Source organism: Notothenia rossii (assembly GCF_949606895.1).
Source record: "Notothenia rossii genome assembly, chromosome: 5".
In the NCBI taxonomy this organism is placed as follows: Eukaryota; Metazoa; Chordata; class Actinopteri; order Perciformes; family Nototheniidae; genus Notothenia; species Notothenia rossii.
The window spans coordinates 40,868,956-40,879,393 of record NC_136903.1 but is presented as its reverse complement, the minus strand read 5'-3'; the positions used below and the strand labels follow the sequence as shown (position 1 = coordinate 40,879,393).

General features: G+C 39.3%; 1 long non-coding RNA gene across 1 annotated transcript; it reads left to right on the top strand.

The window, feature by feature from the left end:
- Positions 1–274: 274 nt before the first annotated feature.
- On the top strand, positions 275–10,152 carry LOC307038715. The gene is made up of 2 exons (XR_013808074.1): positions 275–3,667; positions 4,937–10,152. It is a non-coding gene; the product is annotated as an uncharacterized lncRNA (long non-coding RNA).
- Positions 10,153–10,438: the final 286 nt, after the last annotated feature.

Genomic DNA, 10,438 nt, shown 5'->3' with positions numbered 1-10,438 from the left:
TAATACTTTTTCAAACACCAATTTATTGAAGCTAACACAAGTAGTGACATTAGCATAATTTCATACATTTCGGTATGCACTGTACACAGGAGATTTGGATTTGAACCATATTCATATTTCAAAGTCAAAACCATACACGGTACAACTTTATTTTAACATTTCATATTTTAATTTTGCATAATTTTTATATATTAATTAACTTTAATATTTTACCTAAAACTTAAAAAAAAAAAAAAAAAATCTATAACTTAAAAAAAAAAAAATTAATAAAACCTTGAGCAACTAAAAAAAAGAAAAAAGATTTAAAGTTCGGACGAACAGCAACGAAGGTGCTAGTCAGAAGATTAGTGCTTCATCTTTGATAAGTTAATAAATAATTAGAGAACATGTCACCAAAACAAACTAAGTTGAGACTAGACGCAGAGCCAGGCTCAACAGCAGATATCAAGGGAAGGATCAAAATCAGATCAGATGCTATAACAGTTCCAAATCTTAGACAAAAGACATGGAACCACATGGAGAAACTGTTGGAACAGTGGCAAACGAGAGGACTGTTTCCAGCAGATGATCAGCCTGGACCAACGAAAGCCCATAGAAAAGCTGTAGTTGAACATGAGAATGCTGAATATCTTCAACAGGAAAAAGCATGGATCAAAGCCGGACAACCCTCTTGGTATGAACCTGCTAAAAGCGCTATGAACATGCTAAAAGCGCTATGAACAGAGCTAAAAAAAGAAAATCTAGAGTTACAAGTCTGGTACTCCATCTAAAATATGTCAGCCAAGAATCAACGAACAGCATGTATGTGGCTCAAGGAGCAGAGCTCACAGCAAAAGAAGATAAGAAAGAAAAGATAGAAGAAGCTCCAGTAATCCAACCTTCAAAGCTCCTTCCAAGCCTGACAGATGCGCCTCCTCCCTACATGACAGAGAGCGGCTGGAGAAGGAGGATTGAAATACCAATCATGTACTCACAGAGACATGGAAGCATTAGTGGCAAAGCTACCTCCACTCACGAAAGGAGGTCAGAAGTGGGTGAATGATCTGGAGAGATACACAGCCCAAGACCACCTGTGTTTGGGAGACATGAGGGCCCTGCTCGGACGGATTGAAGGACGACTTGAAGTGAGAGCAATAGATTCCAAGGCCAAATGCACCAACTCTCCAGATTACATTTGCTTCAACAAAGTCAGGTCGAGGTATTTGGCTGCCATTCGTCAAATCTACCCAACAACACGGAGTTTACATGCCCTCAACAGCCTGAGAAAAGAACCGGGGGAAGACATGTATGCCTTCCTGAAGAGATGTGAAGGAGTGTGGGAGGACTGCACTGGAGAACGACATGACGTTTCACCTTCTGTCGTAATGCTGTGGAAGAACGCGGTCATTAACGCCCTTCCCCAATCAGTGCAGGCAAGCCTGGGAGATGTGGTGGCATTAGACGCTATACCCATTGAAGAATGGAGACAACATCTCATTTACCACGATATGAAATACCAAGCAACCCAGAGGGAAAAAGACGAAGAAATTAAAACATTACAACTAAGACTCTTGAAGATACAAATAGCTGAGAAAGATACCGAAGCTAATAAAAACAAGAAAGCGGCAAGGCAAATGGCAGCTACATCAGAGAAGGCAGGGCAGATTCCTCCAACAATTCAAGCTCAGTAAGAACCAGAGAATGCAGGGCAGACATCTCAAACAGTTAAATCTCAGATACTGCCAGAGAATCAGATGCAGAACCAACAACCAGGAGGTTTCCGAGGAGGCAGAGGCAGAGGAAAAGTTCTCCGGTTTGAGGGATGCTACATATGCAATCAGATGGGCCATTGGGCTAGAGATTGTCCACAACAACAAATGAAATGCCCACCACATGCACCAAACAACGGCCCACCATGCAGTTTCCATGATGACGACGGAGGCAGGGGGTCCCAGAGATGTCAAAGACGTACAGGATTTCCAAACATGAACCAAATGCCACTGACAGCCTGGAATCAACCACAACAATGAGGAAGCTTAGAGGACCAGACCATCAGGTGATGCATCTTCAGCACTAGAGTATTTAGAAATCCAGCTACATAGAGCCACATATGTCACCACAGGAGGGAGAGGTTGAATGTTATTTAAAAGATAGTGAGTAGAATATTGCATTTACACATAGAGCATCCACAGATTAGAAGTAGCAGAGTAGAACATTTAGCAGACTATTTTTGTAATTTTGAGAAGGATACAGATTACAAGTGATGTTGTTCCCCCACACAGAAAACTATTGTGTCGACACAGCTAGTGAGGTCAAGAAGACGGGCTTCCACCCAAAATATGCAAGGGGCGGCGGTACACCTGACGTGAAGCTGTCCAGACCTGAAAACAGAAACTCGATTCTGCTGTGATGAAGTCTGGCTACAAAGGGAGGTGTTCCAATAGGGTCGCTTGTCTCAAACCAGTGAAGAAGTCAACAAGAACCCAGCAGAACTAGAGAGTGACTGTTAGCGGGAGAACAGTAACGGAGCGACAGAGACTGGCCCAACATTTTCCAGCCAGTACATATATAGACCCCGTCAGAAGACCGGGGCTGTGTTTAAAGGGGAACTTCATTTATTCTTAGCCAGAAGTGCAGTTTTTAATCAAACAAATTATGTGATTTATGGAGTCAGATTACATTTTTCTCATAAACACAATTTTATAATGGGTCTGAAGTATCTGTTTTAAGGCATGAGCCGCAGATTAAATAACATAACACTGATTAAGAGCTTGGATTAAGAAGTTGTAGGGTTTTTACAACAGTTTCAAGAATCAGTTTTTATTTATTTATTCTTGAGTAACTTTACTGATTTATAGTGTAGTGCGTAAGGCAATATCTCATTTTGAGTGAGGGGCACCAGCCCTTCATGCAGGTCACTCTGTGAGAATAGTTCATATTTTCCCTCCAGTTTGGAGAAATATTATTTTATCATATGTTAGTTCAGCAGTATTAACCAATCCTCTAATCCTAGAATTATTGAGACGCATTAGCGAAACAAGGGGTATTGTTTTTCGCAGCAACGATGATGCATAATACCATGACAAAAGCCATTATTGAAACAAGTAAAATATTTGTTGTGCTAATGGCAGATTTTTTAAAGAATATGCATTTATACCATCAGAAAACCATACATCATACGATATTTTTGTACGCCTTATGGGTACATGGAGAAGTTATATTTATTTAATGCAACGTTATGGGTTTTACATGTCCTGTTCATAATGGGGTAATCATTGCAATATTAATTGAGCATTTTATGCTCAAAGGAGGGAGTGTCATGATTATACAGATATGTTGATTTCAATGACGTTGTAGTTAGTAAATAATAACATGTAGTTAACAATAGGTCTCATAACAACAAGAGGTATGCCGAAGATTGGGCCTTCTCCAAGGAGGGAGTGGTCCAGTTTTAGATATTAGACAAATAGAAGTGGATGAATATGTCAGAACTCTGAGTAATATTATGCAAGTTTTGTCTACACAGGCTAGGAAAACTACAGAGATACCAGACGAGACACCAGAAGAGACTCCTGTTTCGGCCAGGTGATTGGGTGAGGGTGAAAGTTCACAAAAGACAGTGGGCTCATCCCCGGTGGACGGAAGTGTGAAAAGTTGTAACAAACTTCACACGCGCTCCGGTTTAAAGGTAAAGAAAAAGGAGCAAATTGACACCACCTCACACATTGTCACCCTTCACTGGTAACTTCCAGAACATTATTGGAAGTAAGGACTGATTTGGCAGAGCTGGAACAAAACAATAAATAGAAATAAGATAAAGATAGAAACAGCTCAAAAGACAAATAGTCTATAGATTTTTATTGATTGTACATTAATGTGAAAACCAATTTTTTGTTTTACATCTGAAAAAGAGTCCAATTTTTTGTATGTTATTTTTGTACTCATTATTTAAATTCTGTAACGGACACAACCAGGGATAAAATAGAGATGATTACAAGAACAAAGCCAAACCAATTGTGGGGTCCCCTAGGGATAAGAGGCAGAATAGCATTGTTGATTGTGCTCATTACACTTGGCACCTTTCTGGTTGGAAGGGGAGTACAATATCAAGTAAAACATGGAACCATTAGTTCACTCATAGAGAATGCCCACATCGCTAACAAGACTCCAGCTGTGTTTCAGAGACTTTCACTTATCCCCAGAGCCAAAAGATCAGCTGAGCAACAAGAGGAGGAGTTAGAAATACTCGGTCCCAAACAAAAGGCGGTTATAATCAAGATGATTCACCCCCCCTATATGCAGTTCTTGTATCAAATGATGAGATGGGTTTAAGTGATCGGGATATGTAAGTGATGGGGATTTACAGATTAGGGGAATCTCTAAATACACTGGATCCATGTTTTAGTCTGTACCAGAAACACTCCCTGTTAAGCTATGAACAACCGACCGGTGACCTATCTGAGCACAATTATTGAAAATGATTGTTAGACACAGGCTACTAACCCACAAGTACAGCTTTGTACGTACAAACTCTATGAACAAGATTCCCCAGCAGATAGTGGCGACATTGCAGATATGTCCAGTCACAAAAGTTACTTATGTTCTAAATAACAGTGGGATTAAAGTGATGGAGAAAATATGGAGACGTTCTTTTATAGTGTGTGAAATATGTGGTGCTTGAAACATGTAGGTATTTAAATGTATCGAAGAAAATGGTTTCCTGAAAGAGTTAATTGGAGTAAACATGTTACAGTGGGTGAAAGCAATGTTTAGGGATATGGTACAATTATTAGTAGACATGAATTGTGTTTAGATGACATTTAACAACTAAGATGGATAGTAAGATTAGGAAAATAGAGTGGACAAGGTTGGATTTATTTTACCTCGGTGTGTTAGAATTTAACTATACGTAATGCCTCCCGAGATCTCTCTCTCTCTCTATCTATCCGCCTGTCAGACCGCTACGACCCCATCGTCCAAGCAGACAAAAGACCTCACCACGGAAGACTCCTCCTTCTCCATCGAACAGACAGAGAAGCAGAGCTGAACCATCTCCACCTGAGGAATCCAGAACTACAGGTGACATAAAAAGGCACACTCTCATCGGTGCCCCACAGGACATGAAGTTCCAAGCTGAGCCACAAGATTTGGGCACAAGAGCAGAGTGTGGGACATGAGAGCAGAATACGCCCTCCATGCAACCAGTAGAGACTGTAAAGGAGGAGATGAAATGCAAAGCAGATGGGACACTGAAAAGAGTTACAGCGGAAGGATCCAAGAGCAGATGGACTGAGGAGAAGGTGGACGGAGGAGAGGAAAGGACGGAGGAGTTGGCATGGTCCGGCAGAACGTGAGGGGGTCGTGGCTTGACAACCAGAGGGGGAGAGAAGGAAAACGGGAGTGAGTGAGTTTACACATAAACACACTTATTCACCAACGAGAAATACGTAAAGAAAAAGGTTTATTAGCCATGAATTAATCAATTGGTTAATTTATAAAGAAAGAAAGAGAAAACTATTAAATAACCCTAAAAACACACTGAGGGTAGAACATATTATTCAATCTTTTCATCATATAAACAACTTATTCTTTAAGAGATTTTTATTCATGTTTGAATTTGGGGAAGATTTAATTTGTTACAGTATAGAACTACAGTTTAAAGGGATGGTTTTAGTAACCACTCTTTAAAAGCAGACAAATCTTTATTTGTATGGAAAATGTTAAAGGTAGAGCTAGTACCAAGCCAAAGATAGTATTCCAATCTAGAGTATTGATTTCTCCATTGCAGCATGGTTATTACCTCAGGATAACTGTTAAGGAGGAAATAACATTTGTTTGTCGTCCAAGATGTAGAGTTTTAAAAAGACACTGGGCAAAGAGCGATAGCAAAGTTAAAAAAAAATTAAACTAATGTAATTGGGAGTAATACATGCGGGGCCTTGGATCACTCATTGTGATGGTGCATATTTGTTACAACAAATATCGTTCAGGGAGAAGGGGTCGCTCAACCCACCCTGCAGATGTTTTAAATCTTACTTGCAGCTTCACAGGGAGCGCACGGCACCAGAGTATGAGTTTTAAAAGACACCATTCAATCAGTGATGACCTGACATTTAGAGATGTTATTTAAAGGAGAAACATATCTGCCATAAGTGTAAATTCCTGAATTAAACTACAAACCATTAATGAAATGACTTCTGTTTTAAAGTCCTTGTTAAAGGAGGGAGTAATTATCACATGCTCGACACCCAAGGTTCCACACACTGTTAAAGGGGTTAGCATAGCTATTTAAGTAGACCAGAATTGAAAATAAATTAGTATAATGCGTTATTGATATTCCACCGGTTCTCACACCATTTCAGGGACTTTATCACTGCATTAGAACAGACCACCCAAAGGTAATGAGTAGGAACATTTAAGTGATGAAATTCTACAACTGTTGTAACTGACCAAAATCTTCTCCCAGAAATGACTGTCTAGAATGCCGTACCCCAGAGTAGAACGTACAACGGCCCCTTCTAGAGAACATATTACTTTCATACCTTAAATGGTATGAAAGGAGGGAGGGTAAATTTCTCATGAGGAGACAGTTACAAATGCTAGCAGAACAAGACGACCAACCCCCGTATACAGATGTTGATGACAATGATGAGTTAGTTTGAATGATGTTCGGAGATGAGATTAATCAATGAATGTCCAGGCGATGTGATTCTTTAAATGATGAAATCATGTGAAGAAGTGAGCAAAATTAAAATGCTAAAATGGAGTGAATCCATTTCAATTTACTTCATACTATTCCAAGATAGTATATTTGTATTATTCCAATTAATTTTACACTATTCTAAGATAGTCCATTTTATTTGACTTTATTATTTTATACTATTCTAATATGGTAGATTTCATGTTGTATAAATCATTGCTATTCTAAAATGGTTTGTTTCTTTTCACTTTGTAAAAACAAGTGCCTTAACACTGAGCGTGGTACAGTATGAGAACGGTTTCTGTGAAAGGAGGGAGGAAGAAATGTTCTGCTACCAAGCCATTGCTGCTATTTTGAAGAATGATATTGAATGCAAACACTAGAAGTTATACACAAGGGGAAACTTTTATGTTTGAGACCAGGCAAATAATTTATTTTGTATTTTTGTAAAGTTAAGCCTACTGAACCATTCCATTTAGATTGTATGTTTGTAATATGAGTTATGTATTATGCAAAGTTCAGATGAATAACTCATTGATTTCAGTATTATACACACCTTTTAGGTGTGTAAGGAGGGACTGTTAGAAATTTAAAATCAATGTTTTGATGGTATGATGTAGTTTAAACATACTGTCAAGTTAAATGCTCTTTTATACTGAAAAAACTGAAATTCTTGTGCACAAGCAGTTAAGCTTTTATTCTGAAAATCCTTCATCTACGGTTAGCATTTAGCATGTGGCTAATATACGATTTCCTAAAGAGGTGAATTGAGTAGCGAAATGACATGGTGTGGTGAAAACCGAAACCTACTGATTTAACACTACAACTATAGATGTCGAGATACCATGCTGAAGGATTATTTGAATTATTTGAAGGATTAAAGTAACGTGTTATGGCAGGAAAGTTACATCTGGTATATTCATTTTAATGTCACCTTATATATATTCATGTGTGTTAAATCTGAAGGGACAAAGTATATTTTCCCTCCCCAATATATTGAGGTGAAGTCTTTGTGTTTAGAGAAGGATGGGAGCAGGGGACATCCTAATTTGGGGATAGCTCCAAGACTCTGGAATGTTTCCCTCATAAAAGAAGAGGGTGCGTTACACATGCTTGGGGCAAATATGTGTGTTTTCATTGCAGTAAATATATGTGCTGCATGATTACTGTTCAACTATACCTCTGTTTTTATTCTTTCATGTGTGGGTACTAAATGGCTACAAACATTGTGGAGAAATTAGCTTAAACATGTTTTATTACTCTATATGAAATGGAAGCAGCTTTTATGATAGGGACGAGAGAGCATTTTCAGCATGTCAATTATCAGGGAAATCTACTTGTTTTCAATAGATGTGTGTGGTTAATTACTTTGTATTAATAATAACAGTATGTGTAAAGGAAGCTGGAAATATACAATGTGAAACCTTTTATTTGAAGTAAAGATGTGAACAATAGCCTGTGTGCTTATGTTAAACACGACCAAAACTGAAGTTATTGTACTTGGCCCGAAGAATCTACGAAACAAATTATCTAAAGATATATTAACTATGGATGGCATTAATTTGGCCTCCAGTGAGACTGTAAGGAATCTTGGTGTTATATTTGATCAGGATTTATCCTTTAACGCCCACATAAAATCAATTTCAAGGACCGCCTACTTCCATCTACGTAACATTGCAAAAATCAGGCATATCTTGCCTCAAAACGATGCAGAGAAACTAGTCCATGCATTTGTTACTTCAAGGCTGGATTATTGTAACTCCTTATTATCAGGGTGTACCAAGAAGTCAGTCAAGTCGCTTCAGCTGATTCAAAATGCTGCAGCTCGTGTACTAACCAGAGTTAGGAAAAGGGACCACATTACTCCTGTTCTGGCTGCCTTACACTGGCTCCCTATAGAACACAGGATAGAATTTAAAATTCTTCTTCTCGCCTACAAAGCCCTTAATGGGCAGGCGCCATCTTACCTTAAAGAACTCATTATACCCTATTGTCCTACTAGGGCATTGCGTTCCAAGAATGCAGGGTTGTTGGTTGTTCCTAGAGTCTCTAAAAGTACAATGGGAGCCAGAGCCTTTTCTTATCAAGCTCCACTTTTGTGGAATCAGCTTCCAGTTTGTGTTCGGACGGCAGACACCCTATCCGTTTTTAAGAGTGCGCTTAAGACTTTCCTTTTTGATAAAGCTTATAGTTAGGGCTGATTAGATTCAGCCCCTAGTTTTGCTGATATAGGCTTAGTTTGTCGGGGGACATCTTACTTCTTCCTTCTCTCTGTCTATACCTGTGTACTCTCATGTTCCGATTAACCCAGCTTCCCCAAATGTCTTTCTTTTTGGTGTCTATATACGCCGGGATCCGGAGTCATGGATGATCCTGCGGTCCTGTGTCATGGATTGCGAGTCCTGGATCTTGAGACGTGGCTGCGGTCCTGGATCATAAGTCCTGGATGGATATCCTCGTGGATTCATCTTCTTATTATACACACATGCATTTCAAAACATTTGGACTACCTATGTTGCAAATGTATTATCTTTTCAATTTACACACGGCATCTATTGCACGTCTGTCCGTCCTGGGAGAGGGATCCCTCCTCTGTTGCTCTCCCTGAGGTTTCTCCCATTTTTCCCTTTAAACTGTGGGGTTTTCTCTGGAAGTTTTTCCTTGTACGATGTGAGGGTCTAAGGACAGAGGGTGTCGTATTGTCATACTGATATTCTGTACAAACTGTGAAGTCCACTGAGACAAATGTAACATTTGTGATATTGGGCTATATAAATAAACATTGATTGATTGATTGATAGCTCAAATGGCGGGAGGGGCTGTAGGACAAATGAGTGTGTTCTCTATATTAGGCCTGTGTGAAGTTTGACTATTTGAAAAGCATCTCTAATACTGCTTAAGAGCATAGGTAATGTGTTCCTCTTTATTATTGATATGAAAGTAATTAACATGTATTACGTATATTTAGCCAACTATAACAACTATATCTTAAAACATACTTTTAACTTGTGTGTGGCAGCCTGAGGCGGGAAGATGGACACAGGGACAAAGGGCCATAAAGGGGATGTGTGTGTGCTGGCTGCAAGATGTGAAATAAGATAAGGAAACTTGTTGTTTAGAGCAGGTTCGTACCAGACACCAAAAGGTGTCTGGTCTTCGTCAAACTGAAAGAGACTTTTTGTTTCCGGGTTTCTTCTGCTGTGTCGCACTGATTGGGTGCGACAGGCCATGTGTTGGTCTCTCCCAATAAGATGACCTCTGGGGGAAAGCACGCACACACCTCCTCCTGTGTTTTAGTATGAAAACCTGTGTTTTCCTTTGGTTCGCGCTCTTGTTTTTGACCGGCCGTTCCTGAGACCTGTCTCACACGTGGTAGAACCTGAGCCCGGAGTACTCTGCAGAGTGCTTCGTGATTCCTTTGTATTTGTATTGTTACCTTGTATCATTAAAACAAGATTATTGTTTCACTTGCATTCTGGTGTTTCTTAATCCCTTCCTTTTTACGAATTTACCCAGCTTATCAAACGACACGCGGAGACGAGGTTGGTTTTAAACATCCTCCAAATCTCCAACAATGCTGAATATTAAATGAAGGTACAGTTTGTTTGAATACATTATTGTTTACAGACGAGAGTAGCATGTGACAACATCCGGAAACCAAACCAGCCGTGAAGTATTTTCTGTATATTTTAGAGTATTGATTACAGCGTTTAGAATGTGTTACATGAAAAGTGATGAAAGAGAATATGAGGAGAAAAG